This window comes from Marmota marmota, unplaced genomic scaffold (genome assembly GCF_001458135.2).
Source record: "Marmota marmota marmota unplaced genomic scaffold, marMar, whole genome shotgun sequence".
Lineage (NCBI taxonomy): Eukaryota > Metazoa > Chordata > Mammalia > Rodentia > Sciuridae > Marmota > Marmota marmota.
In genome coordinates this window covers 18214544-18232033 of record NW_026000037.1, presented here as the reverse complement: position 1 = coordinate 18232033, position 17490 = coordinate 18214544, and positions in this window count along the sequence as shown.

Genomic DNA, 17490 nt, shown 5'->3' with positions numbered 1-17490 from the left:
CACTTTCGACCTATGTAAGATGCCAGTCTTCTTTAAACTCTCCACTTACCACACTAAGATAGTTCATTTCCATTCTCTTTTGCTGAATATTTTTAACATGAATAAAAGTTGAATTTCATCAAGTATTTTTCTACATTTATTGAGATATATATTTTTTTGTCTGTTGGTATGGTGAATTATCTTTAAATTTGGAATACTATAAAATCTGGTATTGCTGGGATACATTTCACTTGTTAATGTTTTGTTTTTCTTTATAAAATTGCTGAAATTCTGTTTACTTTTCATTTGTGAAGGACATTTACATGATCAAGCCCATGAAAGGTGTTAGATTCTGGATTTTTTTTTCTTGTATTGCCTCTGTTTGGTATTGGTGTTAAGATAACGTGAGCCTCATAAAATAAGTTCCTACTAATATTACTTTTTTTTTTTTGGTTTGTTTGTTTTAAAAGTTTGTACATTTCAAGAAATTTTTCCATTAAGAAATATTTTACCTTTATCATCAAATTTATTTGGAAAAGCTTGCGGCATACATTACCATTGGAGCGTGGTTGTATCTGAATGTTGTCCCTTCTTTCACTAATAATTGAGTTGTATTAGCTATTGATTTCTTTTCTATTTTTTTCTTAGTATGTTTACCTGGATGTTTTTAAACTTTTTATCATTTTAAAGAACTAACTTTTGGTAGAATTTTATTTTTGTATTCTTCTTCTGTTTTCTATTTGATTGGTTTCAGCTTTAATATTTATTTTTCTACCTTTGGCTTGCATTTAGGTTAGTTTGTTTTCCCCTGCTTGTTTGAAGTTGAAGATTAAATTATTTCTTTGAAAACACTTGTTTTCTGGTATAAGCATTGTGTGCTCTCTATTTCCTTCTATGTAGAGTTTTATTTGTTTCCCATACATTTTTTTAAGAGAGAGAGAGAGAATTTTTTAATATTTATTTTTCAGTTTTTGGTGGACACAACATCTTTATTTTATTTTATGTGGTGCTGAGGATTGAACTCAGCGTGCCCCCCCATGCCAGGGGAGAGCGTTACCGCTTGAGCCACATCCCCAGCCCCCCCATACATTTTGATATGCTGTGGTTTTCATACTCAATTTAAAATGTTGTATAATTTCCTTTGCATTTTCTCTCTGATCTCAGGATCTTTAAACATTTTATTAATTTTTAAGTATTTGAATAATTTACAGGTACCATTTGGTAATGATTTTTAGTTTAATTAGTTTGGGTCCAAACTGTAATTTCTATAATATTGATCATTTTAACTTACTCAGCTTTGTTTTATGATTTGACAGGTCTATTACAGGGTAAAGTATTTTAAAGTTGTCAATTAGATTATGTTGTGTGATAAAGGTGTTCAGGTCTTCTACATACTTAATGATCTTCCATCGACATTTTATATAAATTATTTAATGGAGATTGTTGAAGTCTCTAGTTATATTTGAGTGTTTGTCAGACTCTCATGTCAGTACCATCAATTTCTGCTTCAATTATTTTGAAGCTCTGCTTAAGGAGCATACATGTTGACTAATTTCTATATCTTTTGGAAGAATTTACTACCTTGTCAATATGTAGTTTTAAGCTTTATTCTCTGTACCATTTCTTGATCTGAGTTCTACTTTGTCTTATAGTAACACAGCCAACCTAACATTTTACAATTACTAATTGCATGTTATATCCTTTTATATCTCACTATTGGCATTTTGATGTCAATTTCAGATAACAGATTGAGTAAAATGATAATTTAAAAATATTTATGCCACTCACGTATTCCAGGTTAGTTAGTGCCCCAACCAATGATACTGGAGAATAAACAAGTCTGCCATTTTTTTTTTTAACTGAATGATCAAGTTACTTGAATTTTGCTCAGTTCCTTGAAATTTCTTTCAGGTACTCATCAGATTCATAAATCTCAAAAGAAGTTTTTTGTTTTGTTTTGTTTTGGTTTTTGTACCAGGGATTGAACCCAGCGGCTGGCAGGGGTTGGGCATTAATAACTGAGCTGCATACCTAACTCTTTTTAATTTTTTTATTTTGAGAGAGGATCTTTCTATGTTGATTAAGGGTCATGCTAAGTTGCTAAGTCTGGGTTTGAACTCATGATCTTCCTGTCTTAACTTCCAGAATCTCCGAAATTACAGGTATGTGCCACCGCACTCTGGAAATAATAAGGAATGTTTTAAAGATATCTCTAACTACCTTGTTTATTATTTAAGTGCTTGAATGCAATAATTTTCTGTTGTGAATTTCTAGTTTGGTTGTTTTTATTATGGTAAAAATCATCTAAAATGAGATTTCCTTGTTTAACAAATTTACAAGTGTACAGTTCAGAACTGTCATCTCTAATCAGGTGTCTGTACAACAGATTTTTAGAAATTTTTGCATGACTGAAACTCTGTTCTCACTGAACAGCAATTTCACCTTCCACCAGACCCTGCTAACCACCATTCTTGACCTTCCCTTAGTGGAATCATGGAGTGTTTGTCTTTCCAATTGGGTTATTATCCTTAGCATGATACCTTCAACACAGATAAAATTTGAATATATATATATATATATATTTGAATATATATATATATATATTCAAATATATATATATTTGAATATATATATATATATATATATATGGAAACTTTCAATTCCCACCTCTTTTTCTAGCAACACCAAAATATCCATCTACTTGCATGAGAGAAAATGGTCTAAGAATAAATATTTTTTTCAATGTAGAAGTAAAAGCCCAAAGAAAACCACATTTTCTTCTTTCTAAGCATTTTTCAAAGCAAAATTTGTATTTAATCTTGTATCAACTAGTCTTAAAAAATGGAGAATGCCACAATAAGAAAGTAAACTCAACCAGAAAATAGTTCCTAAGTGTCTCTATGCTAAGAAGTCCTAGAGTAGAACTTGAAGGCAATTACAACAGTTAAAGGGGTGGCCAGAAACTGTATGTCAGTCAGTTGAGGACAGATTACAGCAGGAGAAAAATCCAAACTTCTAAAGGATTGAAATTGACAGCCTCAAAATGCATTATAACTGGAATGATTATATTTAAAATGCATTGACCTGACATCATCACCTATTTATATTATTGTTTTTTTCCAAATATACCAGATGTTGGAGGCATATGATAGAACAGGAGCAAGTTTGGAGTTATCAACCACAATTCAAATCCCATACTCCACTATCATATGACACTGGGTCAATTATTTACTTCCAGAATCCAGCTTTTTCAACTGTAACCTCTGTGCTAATATCTAATTCTCGGGGATGTGAAGTGTAAGGAAATGAACGTATGTGGAATACCTAGTACATTTCCAAGGAGATACAGAGTGCCAACTTTATTGCTCTACTTTATCTTTTAAAAGACTTTCTAGTGCTTTTAGTGTTCTAGTCCTTTCTACTGCTACTTTAGAGTGCTTTATCCTTCTACATGAGTTTTCACCAAGAGGCACCCATCACAGGTTCACCTCTGCATAACTGAAGGTCATTAGATAACCTCTTCCTTCCTTGAAGTCCTTTATCAATTACTGTCAATTTGATTCAAGTGGCAATTAATCACTTACTACCGGGTGACATCTCTTGCAGTCTTGTACTGCTAATCAGCAGCTTGATTTTCAAATTAAGTGTTGGTAGCTTTCTCTACCTGCTGGTTGGTAAGCACCTTGAAAGCTGACATTATCTCTAAGATTATGTATTTCTAAGGGAATTTTAGTGCACCTAGTAAATTTAAAAGTTGTCACTGTTCTAGTTTTAAAATTAAAACATGCTTATGGAACATATATGCAATAAGACACAGAGAGATTGCAAACTTACACAGGATACTTTGTCCATTCATTTTTTTAAAGGTCCCATTATCTTATGTTTTCTATATATGTAAATGTCTATCATTTTGCACCTTTTAATGCATCTCTCTCAAACACTCCCTCTCCATCTAGCTTCAGGGGTCCTAAAATGTTTTCAGTTAAAACAAACCAGCTCACATATCAGCAAATTTATATTTGTACAACTTGAAGCTATTGAATTCTGTCTGAAGGTCTGTCAATCAAATGAGTGCATGTGCTTTGTAAAAATCGTTTTTCTTAGTAGCAAGTGTAGATCTCATCTCTGAGTGACATTTACATCATTGATTTTCAAAATGTAGTGCTTTAATGCTTGTATTGAGTCACTTAGAATTGCTAGAAGTACAGACTTTCTGGCCATAATTAAATGATAAATGAAATAATATAATGGGAATATAGTTCTTACTGCCAATTGAAAAACCACAGATAATCTCAAATTTAGAAATTTTTATGGACTTAGAAGTGTGTATTTTGTCAACTTACCCTTTTTAGTTTTTGCTCATTTAATCACTTTACATATATTTATTGATTTCTGTGTCAGGCTCTGTATTCTTTTCTGTTATTGGATTCACACTTTCTGTCTTAAACAATGGGGATAAACACACACACACACACACACACACACACACACACACACTCATTCACTCACATACCCTTTGAAGTCTTTTCTGTATACAAGTTTTAGTCAACAGTTTCTCATTCCTCTATAATTCCATTTAAAAAAATATTTTACATGTTAAATTAAATGTTATTTAAAAAAAATTTCAGGTGGAGATTCAATAAGGAAGCAGAGATAAGTAAAATGGAGAAATTTATACAATGTCACATAGCTCTAATTTATGAGAACAAAAATTTAAATACATTATTGTTTCTGACCAAAGTCTAGCTACTAACATGTAGACTCTCCAGAGAAACATTGGGGACTTCCAGAATGTCATTTTCACATATTATGAGCAACCTCTAAGAGTTAATTTATATTATCCATGGTATTCATCATTAAAAAAATAATTAATATATATTGGCAAAAAAACTATAATGGTATTTTGTTTTTGATAGCTACATTCTTATAATATTCAAATGAATAGAAATTAAACATTATCTTAAGGGCTGGGGATGTGGCTCAAGTGGTAGCGCGCTCGCCTGGCATGCATGTGGTCCAGGTTCTATCCTCAGCACCACATACAAACAAAAATGTTGTGTCCGCCGAAAACTAAAAAATAAATAAATAAATAAATAAATATTAAAAATTCTCTCTCTCTCTCTCAAAATAAAATTATCTTTAAAAAGACTAAGTCAATTTCTAAACTTTGCTACTTATAAAAATAATATATGGGGGCTGGGTTTGTGGCTCAGTGGTAAACGAACTTGTCTGGTATATGTGAGGCACTGGGTTCAATCCTCAGCACCACACCAAAATAAATAAATAAATAAATAAATAAATGTATTCTGTCCATCTACAATTAAAAAAAATTAAAAAATAAATAAATATTTAGATATAGCACAAATAGGAAATGGTTATTTTTTTATCAAATATGTACCCCAGACATCCTCTAGTCATTTCTTGCCACTTACATAATTTATGCATGCTAATTGTGGTGGTGATGTTGATCTAGTACCTCCATTTTGAATGATGAATCTAGTTCTTCTCATCTTTTTCTTAGAGAAATAAATCCTTTTGAAAGCAAGATAGGAAAAGGAGATAAAATAAGAAGATACTTAGAGGAATTCTGAGTCATTTGCTTTGACTATCAAATTGAATGGTGTGACTATCTATTCAAGGAACATCAGATGCTATAGCATTATAGTATATCTATGCCAATATTTTCACTCTCCCAAATCTGTTCTCTTTGCCTTTGCATGAAATAACCTTTCCCACTACTTGCTTGATCAACTCATTGTCATTCTTCAACAGTGTAAGGTGCACATTTTAAGAATATTTCAAAAGTTTCTTTTCCCGGGAATCTTCTATATATCAGGGGTTGTCTATTGTATTTGACTAAGAGTTATCTCTGTGATTTTTATCACCTTTAAATTTCCAGAGGATGGGGACTTTCTGATTTTACTAAAAATGGATATTCCTTTTTATTCAAAGTGGACTAATAAAAAGGAGATTAACAGCTTTGAATTTAAATACTTGCTACATGTATCTTATGAGGTAGGATGGCTGATTAAACATAATGACAGAAACAAACAGAAGCACCACATGTCCATTTTTGTGAAAACCTAAATGGTTTTCAGACTAGTCCCAATCAAAATAGAAACTTAGATTACAAATCCTGGAGAGAAATCAGTGCTTCCACTCCTCATTTCTACTCTTAACAAGCTTTGTTTTATTTTGTTTACTGTAAGACAGCAATTTACAAATTCTTGCTTTTCTGCACAGAATCTCCAAAGTTAAGGGAAGTAAAGGGAAGGAAAAGAAATATGTTCAAACACAATTTTGCAGCATTTCATGACTTGATAAAATGCCTGAAGACTGTGTTGATAGCCATATGTTTAATTTGCTCTCTTTGGTTTTCAAGATATGGATCTAAGAGACAGCTCATAATTACAGTTAGATGGGAGGAATGAATTTCAAGACATCTATTATACAAAAAGTGATCATCATTAATGACAACATTGTATTCTTGACAAGCATGAAAAGTGTAGATGCTATGTGCTAGTAACATAATAACTACGAGGTAATGCATTTAGTTATTGTCAAGATTCAACCATTCCACAAGGTATATATATATAGCAAAACACTGTGTTGCACATGATAGCACATGTAGTTGTATTTATTTATTTAAATCTAGAGAAAAAAGTAAAAGGGAGACCTTTCATGATAAAAGAAGAGAGATCATTGGAATAGAGGAAGGAGATTGACAAGCAGAGAAGAGGGAAGAACAGTGGAATGAACTGACCAAACTCTTCTATTCACATATATGAATATACCACAGTGAATCTCACCTTTATGCATACCCACAAGGTATTATTTAAAAAAAAAACTCTAAATAATTAGAAGAAAGATCAATAAAGTATACGAAATGGAACAAGGGAGGGAAGAGTGGAGGGTAAGAGAAGCACTGGGGACTGAATTGGAGAAAATAATATTCCATGCTTTTATAATTATGAAAATGAACTCCAATATTACAAATAATTTAAATGAACTACTAAAATGTGAAAAAGGAAAAATCCATATACATGCATACACATATATGTATACTTCAAGGAAAGTTAGATTATTCTTTCTTTCTTTATTATGTTTTGTGATCAAGTGCCCCTCTTTAGAATCATTTATGAGACTACACGACAATGTTATAAAAAAGAGGTTCTTCTAGGCTCACAAAGAACTGAAACATTGATTTGTTCTCCTCTGGTGATTGATGTCATCCCTACTATTCTGCATGTGTATGTATTTCTATAGGCATGTTATTATTTTTAATTTTTTATTTCTTGCACACCAATTGTGAGGGCCATTATTAGATGTAAGTGCTGTATGTGCCCTAAAAGTGTAGTGAAAATCTTCTCTTGTATCACAGATGTTCCTTTCCCTTATAAGAAACTCTTAAATCCTTCTTCTAATTAAATATAGTACTTAAGCATTCAATGTCTACCTACTGAAAATATAGCATAGGTTCTGCCAGCTAGAATCTAGTATTCAAAGAAAGCAGAGAATACCATATCTCAGAGCTTTGATTTTTTTCTACCATTTGAGTTGCAGAAGAAAAGTTTAGAGAATCCATGAATCATGAAATTTTTAGGCATTAATTGGAATTTCAAATCATGTAAAATCCATCTTTCCCTGATAATGTTGCCTCTAATCCTCCTCTCACTGTAACACAACCTATCATTCAAATAACAATATTTATTGCATGATACAGAAATAATTTGGATAATATTTTTTAAAACTTTCTATTATTTGTTGTATTTTCATGTAACTACCAAATAGGGCCAGAGAACAATAAAGTTAGCCAATCATGAACTGAGACCGTTGAAACCATGAACCCCAAACAAACTTTTCCTCCTCCAAGTTCTTGACAGATATTTTGGTCCTAGGGACAAAAACCTGAGTAATGCATGCAGATAATACAAAATTGGAGGGATGAGGATCAGTTCTCCTCTGGAGACTTACAGTAGCACAGTTGTGTTGCCATCTCTTTTAGCGTGAAAAGAGTAAGGAGCCATGTAGGAATCCAGGCAAAGAAGACAACAGGAACAGGAAGGCAAGGAGTCATCAAGATGTTTTTTTCTAAAAGATAATTTGTATGATAGAAACTTAGAGTTATGTATTTTTATAGAAAAGATACCCAACGTACTCATTGACTTGGCTTCACTGCTGAGGTATGACATAAACATTCTTCCAGATGCAAAAATGCCTTTTAATATGGCATATTGCGATTTTTACTTCAGACTCACTTAGTATTAAAGCTTTTCTTCTGATCAGTTAGTGACTTCTAGGCAAATGAAGCCCTATTTTCTGTATGATACAGAAGAAATATTTTCTCCAATTGTCAATAAAATCAAATGGTTCTTTGAAAGGTGGTTGCAACCAGACCTCCACCTCATAATTTTAATAAATTCAGACAAGTGATAGTTTGGCCATGCTAAATAATCCTATTGAGAATTCAAAGAAACTATAAAAAGAATATAATTATTTGTGTATTCAATGTGTTCAAAGGTAGCTTGATAAAGCAAGTTTTTTATTGCTGTTAAAATAGTGGTAAGTCAAAGAATCATCAGTGGGAATTATTGGAGAAGCAGAATTTGTGATGATCAAGGGTTGATTGTCATTCACAGAAAGTAGGAATTTTGAAATTAATAACCATGACTGTTGGGGCTGGGATTATGGTTCAGTGATAGAAGGCTCCCCTAGCATGTGTGAGGCCCTGGGTTCAATCCTCAGCACCACATATAAATAAATAAAATAAAGATATTGTGTCCACCTACAACTGAAAAAAAAACTGAGTTTAAAAAAATAACTGTGTCTGCCTATGGAAGCAAGAATTGAAGAAGACCAGAAGGAGCTGTGAAAACATCCAGACTTAGTTACAAACAAAAAAAATCTGATTGCTTGCATAATCTTCACTGGAAAAGTTTTCCAGCTTCCACCATTACACAGATGACAGTCTCAATGACTAAACTAGCAAGAAAATGGGGAAAAATTTTGACCATGGGAAAAATTAAATTTCCATGGGGCATATCAGAGGTAATCATTAGAGAAGAAACCTCTTGGAAAGACAGTGTATCAAACTGATAAAGAAAAGAAAATAGGATGATGTCATATTGAGAAGCAAAACACTAACTACCAAACTCTGGTGAAAGAACCTGGGTATTTGATAAATATGCATTTCCATATTAAGAATTGCAAATAAAATGGTAGAAAATATTGAGTTCCTCCCACATCTTTTATTATGATGTGCTCATGGACTTGCTCTGCATCTATTTCTATACGTTATTCTCTGTACCCTCCAGATAAGTGAAAAAGCTCTATAGATAGTGGTCAAGGGTGAACATCTATTTTTGCTCAGTCCTTAGAGAAATAATTATACCTAATTTCTTCTTAAAATTTATGAGTGTGTTGTTAGTGTTAATTCTATATATTTTAGTTATTGTACACAAACTAAACGTGATCTTCTGCAAATCACATATTTAGGGGCTCAGCTATTCAGTAACTTAACGACTATTTGTGTTAGTTTCATAGGCATCTTCAATACATCAGAATCTCACTCATAATTCTAAACTGCTCCAGTCCTAAGCCTTTCATAAAACATTTTGTTGTTACTAAAGCTGACAAAAGTCTGGGTTCTTTTTTCTTTTTTCTTTTTCTTTTTCCTTAGAAAAACAGTGTTTCCTGTCCTTAGAATGAAATTTGCATAGTCACAAATTTCCTCTCTGACATCCAAATTGCAGTGTGATATGCTCAGTGGAAGCTCTCCCCAGTGGAACAACGACTTAATTGGTAAATAGTCATCACAATGCTTAATATCTTAAGTATTTACAAATAGCATATTACAATAAAGAAATGTTTATTTAAAAATCCTGTATCTACTTCCATATCCAACTCAATGTGAAAGAAACTATATTCCAGGTCTCTGTGGCCAAGACCATCAGTCTTCCTCTTCTCCCAGCATCCAGCCTAGAGCTATAGTGTAGAACTCTAGGCAACCAAAATCTCTCCTAATAAGTAATGCACAAGTTCTCTTGCTGGCGAGTTCAGACAATAGAATCAGGGTTTCCTCCCACCAAGCCTCTAGTTAGAAGCAGAAATGCATCTCAATAAAAGATTTAAGAATAGGAAACATTCTTTTATTGCTTCTACCTCATTTTGTTCAGAGGTCACAACATTTTACAATGAAAAGGACCAAATCATGAAGATCAAGGCCATCATCCCTACCCAACATGGCACTCATACAGTCTTTGTGTCCATATGGGAGAAGCATTCACTATATGCAACCTCAGGTCTAGTTCAATGGCACAGAGATTCTGCCTGTGAAGGTGAGGCTAACTATAAGAAAAAAGATCTCTGCAACCCACTCTAAGGGAAATCACCTTATCTGAAACAGAATGTGGGAAGTTCATCCGTAGAAAACAACTAGGTTGTAAACAAATAAGAGGAGGCTGGTAGTTCCATGATAGTGGCAGTAAAACAGAAAACATCACATTTACTATAAGTTTAGCAGCAAGAACTAGGAAAAGAGACAGTGAGGAAGTGCCTCCCAGAAATTGGAGCAAGCCTCCAAGACAGGAAACACTCTGCTCGTGCAGAGGTGCCTACTTCAAATTGGATCAGATTGTGAAGCAATTTATGTTCACAGTGTGTTGTCAAGGAAAAAATAATAACTAAAGTAATCAGCTGGCAATTAGCAGAAGCTAACAGCTGGATGTGATACCAAAGAACGCAGACCAGCTAAAAATTTAATGGAGAATACAATAAGCAACACTCAAAAGGAGGCTAGCTGGGACCACAGTGATCTCTGATGGCAGACCGACTGTGTAAATGTCCAAAGAGTGCCTGGTCCTTTCAAGAGTGAAAACAGAAACTAACTATTATGCGGACAAAGATTTCACTGAATTAGTACAATCAAGTCACTAAACAAAGAACAAGGCTTTGTCAGTTATGGAGTGTGGGGATTGTAGTTTGCAAAGTGGCTATTATCTATACTCTGTTATCTAAAATGTTCAGTTTTGACAAAAATTAACAGATATAAACAGATATAAATGAACAAGAAAGCCCAGACTTTATTCAGGAAAACAAAGGCATGCATATCCACTTATACGCATACCTAGGGTATTATATCTAGATTTGAAGTACTAGAAGAAGCCAGGTTTGAATGAATCAAACGATGGGGGACAATCCAATCTCTTATGAAAATCAAGAGCAGCACAAAAGAATAAGAAAAAAGAAAGGAATGCAATGGAATTTCTAGAGTTGAAAAGTGCAAGAACCAAAATGAAAAATTCACCACAGGGGATTACACAGTCGATTTGAGGGGGGCAGAAGAACAGATATGTGAATTTGAAGGTACAGAGAAGATTATAAAATCCTAAAGAACAGAAAGAAAAAAAAAACAAAGAAAGTCTCAGAAAAATGTGGAATATCATCTACTGCCAAACACACACACACACACACGCACACACACGCACACACACACTGGGGCTGCAGAAGGAATGTATGTAAAAGCTAAAAATGTATTTAATAAATAATGCCTGAAGCTTATGAAATTTGACCAAAAAAAATCACTAAGCTACACATCCAAGAAACTCAAAGAACTTCAAGGATGACAATGCAGAGATTTATTCCTAAGTATATCATAGTGCAAATGTCAAAAAAGACAAAATCTTGAAAGCAAAGGAAAATCACTCATTATGCACCACTGAAGCCAAGAACTCACAGTTGACTTTTTGTTATATTTGTCTTTTCAATATAAAAACGTGGATAAGTAATTCAAATAATAAATTATTTATTTAAAATAGTATAGGAATGCCACATCAAGAATAGGGAATGTAAAGTTGTCTGATAAGAATCCTTCAAGTTTTTTGGTTTATTTTCTATTTTACTTTACTAAATTACACAATTGTAACCTCAATATATGACCCATGAGACTTGAATTATTATTTAATTCTTGCATTTATGTAGAAAATGGAAGGTAGAAGTAAAAAATATTAAGGCAAGTAGTATATGTTAAGTGCTAAGTACCAACTGTGTTCATATAGAAAATATTACTTTGTTTACCTTGTGACAGACTTTGCATGTAAGTTGCCTCTCATGGTTACCGAGATCCTGTTGGAATAGCAAAAAAAAAATAGCCAAAAATATATAAATTAATGTATGTGAAATAATTTAGAAAGGAAGTCAGTCATTAGGAGATTCAACAATGTTTTGAAGCAAAAACACCGGCTTTGTAATGTATTGTATTATAGCTGAGGAGGTAGCTGATCCATCTTACACAAATTAAAATATGTGCTGTGGGTTTTGGAATACCAGATTAAATACATTCTCCTTCTGGCATCCAAGGTCTCTGCACTCATCCACGAGGGTAAAGCTCATCAGTCTACACACTGTCATATCCACAACCCACAGGCACTCTTCCTATTCCCTCATTCTACAATCTAAGTAGATGTACAAGTTTGAGCAAACGTTTGAAGAATCTCAGTGAAGAGGAAATACCAAGATTAAAGAACACAAGACTTTTACCAGAAAATCAAAAGAAAGTTAGAAAAAAAAAGAATTTAATGTATGTCATTGTACAAGGTATTTTTATACTGTGATGATAATGTCTTATAATATTTTATATGATACTATAATTGAGAATATTTGACATTACACATTGGTCATGTACAATTGAAGTGTATAATACAAGGAAAAAAATCTGTCCCCAGATATTAGCTGAACATAATCTAAAGGAAAAAAAACCTCCTGAACACACATAAGGAATGGTCTTAGTAAAAAAAATAGTTTAATGGAGAAAAAAGAAAGAGTTAAGACCAGGGATGCTACTAGTGTGAGAATTTAAAGATGGAGACAACAGAAAAGACACAGGAAAGATTTACTCTGTGGTAATGATAATTTCTTTGTGGTTATAATAAATCACATGTGACTTTAAGTATTTCCCCAACTGAAAAGAGATATATATGGTTCTTCAGTGTGATAGGGCTAAAAATCAATGATGGTAAATTATTTTTTCCCAAAATAAATAAATCCATACTTAGACATAATGTTAGAAAAACATAACACAATAAAATAATATCCTGAATGCTTTTTATATGATAGAAAAGTGAGAATTGTTTTGTTAGACAGTATCTCATCAATATCATTGAGAGCTGAAGTTCGCAAGAAATAAAATCCATGAGTAATTGCTAAAGTACAGGTATAACAATTATATAAATAAAGTAATAATTAGAGTTAATTATAGAAATTTCTATCATTGCCTACAGTATTCTGAGGAAATGTAACTTTGAATATGTACTTAAACAAAAGCATTACGGACAAGTGTGTTCAGGACATTGCCATTGCAAAGAATCTGTAGATTTGTGTTTTATAAATAGTTTCTGAGAAGGATACTTGAAGATGTAATTCAGTTAATCAAGAGTAGTCAGGACAATGACATTTGTGGTTATCATACAGAGTTTAATGAAGAAATCTCAGGATGGCCACTATCAATAAATCTGGAATTAGAATACAATAAATAAATAAATCTCAATTAGAATACAAATTAGAATAGAACTAGAATACAATAAATAAATAAATCTCAATTAGAATACAAATTCAGAAGCCTCAATGAAACCAATTTTTCAGTACAAAAAATAGAATTGCTTCAATAATTTGATAACTAAACAATGTGATCAGTTATCCAAATGAAAAAAAAAAATAAATCAAAAAAAAAAAACATTCAAGGGAAATTGGCAAATAAAATAGAGGCACAAGAAATGTGTCATTTAAATAAAGTTGACCAAACAGTATTATATTTAAGTATTTGATAAAGTGAAAAAAGGATCCCCAAAACTTTAATGCTTGCAATTATCTCTCCTGACTGTCACAGGGGTTGTTGGTTTGAATTGTAGAAGAGGAAACGTGATCCTACGAATTGACTTCTCTCTGTCGTAAACACTGTTTTATGAAATGCTAACAATAAATCACTGCGAAGAGATTTTCTTTTGTTAAAAAAGGATAGAAAAAAGTCCAGAAAACATAACTGTGATTACAGAGCAGCATACAGTGCCATCATTATAAAAAGACAGCTGACAGTTGTTAACAGAAAAAACACAGAGTGAGTGGGCTTTAGATAACACAAATCATTAATGTTAATGTGCCAATTCACGAAGGAAGAATTCAAGAGATAGTACATAACTGACAAAACAAGAATCACAGGCATGAGTGTGTGCGCGCACGCGTGTGTGTGTGTGTGTGTGTGTGTTCTCTGCACAAGCATGGGCACACATGAGTGTGTGTGTTACCAAGGCAGCCAAAGAAAAACAAAGGATAGGGAGATAACCACAAATTTGGACATTGAAGAAAAGAAGACAAAGGCATGTTAGGAACTCATATATTCAAATTTCATTAGAGAATCCATAAATCTATGCTAAAGTTAATGATTAAAAAAAATAAGGATCAAGAAAGATTTTCATTTATGTTACTTCAAACTGTCTCCTTGCCCAGACTCTCCCAGGAGATCTTATGGAGCCCCATCTGAAAGACTCCATTTGAACACATCGTTCCCTTTAAAGACCGGGGACAATCATAAGCAAGCTTACCCTTAAAGAGAAGGGAGGGAATCAACATCCTGAGGGGGCTGGTGGGAGCAGCAACCTTGACTATAATATGTAAGAGGAATTGGAGGAAAGTCAACCCCTACTGTGACCCACACACATGCTTCTGAGCACCCTCTTCCTTTAGGCCAGAGATGTCAAGTTGCCTCTCCTTGATGAGAACATGTAGATATGAATTTATAAAGTTATGGGCAATTTGGCAATGGCTTTCTTTTTTGTTGAATGTAAGAAATAAATGTTTGATTCGTAGCTTTTGTTTTTGTGATTTTATTTTCCTAGTGCCACTTTGTACAAAAACATCAGCCTTTGATCCATTGGTGGTCAAGCTCTGTCCCTTTGCCCAGGCAGCTTGAAAAGCACTGCTCTGCCAAATTAAGCCGCCCTGAGTCTGTGCTGTCAAGTTCAAATCTCAAGTGCCAAGTGCAGTGGTGTCATGAGCAAGCTGTGGCACTAACATAGACCAAACACATTTGTGTCTTCCCACATGTCAGGATTGACTGAACAACAACAAATTCAGAGGCTGTACCACTTTCAACAGTAGCAGTTCACCAAGTACTCCCAGGTCACCTGATAGGCATGAGACAGGCAAACACACTTTCTTTTATTCCAATCTAAATATTCAATATCTATAATATTCAAGTTGCCCATCCTACTTCACACACACATGTTGAAGAAAGGTTAAGAAAGAGTTAAGGCTGTGACAGGAGTTCAGGAGGCTGAACTGAAAGCAGAGGGAGAGGGAGAGCAGATATTGAATGCAAAGAGCCACTGTAGGTGGTCAGCCAAAGAACCTGTTTGGGGCACAGAGCTGTCAAAACACCGAAACTTATTCTAGGCCAGGGTCCACACAGCCAGCCATTTCAGTGTTAGCTTGAGGTCTAAATTTGGAGTGGGCTGTGTGTGGTTGTCACAGACAGGAGAAACCATGCTTTGCTAATGGCACAGGTCAGAAATTTGGAAGTTCTTTCCTGTAGTGATTTATTGCAAGGCTCAGACAAGTGGCCAGGTGATGGGGTCAGTGTGCCCTCATGTCCAATCTTGGGGTGCTTCTCCTTTATAGGCCTCAGGTGATGGGGTTGCTTTATTTGGCAATCTGGAGTTTTCAATAAATCCATGGGTCTGGATTTTCCAATAGGAGTTTGATAAGACCATGCATCCATGTGGTTCTGATTAATTTGATAACTTCACAGGCAGTCATTTTTATTAGTGCAATTAATTTTATCATTTTGTGCCTTATGATTGTGCGAGGCAGATGGTGTTTTTATTACTTACACGAACAAGGCAGAATCATGCTACCTTAGCACTTAAAACTCAAAATGGGGTAGCTGATGGCACATTCCTGCTTCATAAAGCAGAATAGTAACTCAGAGTTGGGCACAGTGTGGAAATGGTTATTCTAAACACCATGGAGTGACTCAGAGCAGGGTGAGCCTGCTCTCGACAATGGACACCATGTGTTTGTGACTCAAATAGTATTTTGACTGAATGAAGGAAGAAGCAATGAATGCCTCAGATATGATAAAAATGAAGAGATATTTATTAATACAAAAATTGGCTGCTTCTAAAGAGTCAGAACGAGAGTTCAGATGGATAAGCAAAAGGATTGCATTTTATAAGAAGCCTTTCATATGCTCCTTTACCACTTCAATGTAAGCAAGAATAGGTATTTTAAATATAGAAACTTCTTGTTTCTTGTTGTAGAGATGAGAAAGTGTTTGCACTGTGACTGCAAAAGTAAAGAGACATAAAGATGGGGAGTTTTGCCTGTGATGTTCTTTTTAAGGAAGGGAATAGGGAATACATCAAAGGCCTGGCATTTACCACTCAACGTAGGCATCACCATAACAAATTAACTGAAAAATCTGAAAATCATAATTTTTATCTTAATTGAGGGCTTTGTTCTACTTCCATTCAACAAAAGCAGCACTCAGTAAAATGCCAGGGTTTTACATATGTGTATGTTTCATCCAAAGCACATCATCATACAGTATCACATCCACAGGGCCAGGAGACTCTGCAACCTCTATACCCATCTGCTGAGTCCGTTGTGCCCTCTTCCTCTCATTAGACTCCTCAACTACAAGCATTTCAGAAATGGGGACTTTCTTCAAAGATCAGCAATGGACAAATTGACAAATGAAGAGGGCAGCAGTCTTCCACCCTCACTGAGACACAAAACATTTGCAATAGTTTTGGGTTTTTAAATAGAGGCAGGATTGTCCTGTTCTCTAAAGAGCGCAAGAGCAAGCCATTCAAGTGTCTCCTTCTTTGATCAGAATCCTTCATCAAAGGCTTGAATGAAGTGGGGTAAAACCTTGAGTTGTCTGCTGTTGTTGCCAGCCTTGTGATTTTTGGCAGACCTTTATCAAAGACCTACTATGTGTAGGACCCTGGTGGACGCCCTCAAATGAAAAAGAACAAAGTTATGGAAGCACCTGTTTTTGAATTTGTTTTCCACCAACACTGAAAAGTGAAGAACTGCCATATGAAAGAAAATGCCAATTATCTTGAGATGAGGGATTACAAACCATTGTAAACAGACCTTAGAAAATGTAAATTGGAAAGCGTTGAATCTGGGATTCTTCAGGCTCATTCCAATTTACCATTTCACCCTCTTCTCCTTTTTATGACACTCAGGAAAAAAAATTGCCTCCAATTTAAGAATTATTGTATTATACATATATGCAACATGAAAAATGTTAATTCTTCAGGGAGATTTCCCCTTAGGCCTTTAATTTGATTTTGAAATGGATGAAGTGAACGACAGTATTTCATTACCAAAACCCCCCTAGGAAGGTACTTTGGCTTGTCTAGTAAATTGTGAATGTCATGTTGATTCTCTCTTTATTACTCCACTAAAGGATGGTATTGACTCCTTGTGAAAATTGGGAATGAGGGGAAA